The following is a 949-nucleotide window of genomic DNA, read 5'->3' on the forward strand; positions in this document are numbered from 1 at the left end:
AACACAAACATTAGCCAGGTGTGGTGGCAAGTGTCCATAGTCCCAGCTACTTGGGAGGCTGAGGCAGGAGAATCACTTGCACCTGGGAGGTGGAAGCTGCAGTGAGCCAAGATCACACCCACTACCCTCCAGCCTGAGCGACAGCGTGAGACTCTGTCTCAAAAAAGAAAAAATAAAATAATCTGCACAGAAGTGGACCCGCACAATTCAACCCTGTATTGTGTAGGAGCCGACTGAATCATCTCCCAGTTCTGGAGGCTGGAGGTCTGAGATCAAGACGTCGGCAGGGCTGTTTTTTTCTGAGGCTATGAGGGAAGTCCCTGTTCCAGGACGTGGGCTTAGATGGCCGTCTTCTCCCTGGGCTTGCACGCCATCTTCCCTCCATACACACCTGAGTCCACGTTTCCTCTTCTAAGAACACAGGATTACATCAGATTAGGGCCTGCCCCAGTTACTTCATTTTAACTTGATTTCCTCTGTAAAGACCCTATCTCCTAATACAGTCACATTCTCAGGTTCGGCAGGGTGGCCGGGACTTCAACAAATGAAGAAGAAGGAGCACCACGTAATCTGCAACAGCAGGTCATGGTAGCTGCAGAAATCTCATTTCTCTAAAATACCTTCCAAAACGAAAACAAAATCCAGAACAAAAAATAACAAAAAGAATATATAAAACAACACAAAACCCACACCCTCACCATAACCAGAGGACAGAAAATGTCCAAATTCCAAATGACTAGTAAATAGAAAAATAAACGCTCACCCGGGCCCCATCTCTTTTGCTTCTGCTGCTGGCCTTTGCAAAGAGGAAACCTGGAGGTTCAAGAGGGTCTAAAATCTCCACCCTGAGTTTGAAAATGCTGAAAGTGTAACCTGGTTGATCAGTACAAACACCCAGGGGTGGGAGTGCCCTGGGGACAGGAGACTGGTGAGATTGCAGTAAAGCAAT

This window comes from Piliocolobus tephrosceles, chromosome 15 (genome assembly GCF_002776525.5).
Source record: "Piliocolobus tephrosceles isolate RC106 chromosome 15, ASM277652v3, whole genome shotgun sequence".
NCBI lineage: Eukaryota > Metazoa > Chordata > Mammalia > Primates > Cercopithecidae > Piliocolobus > Piliocolobus tephrosceles.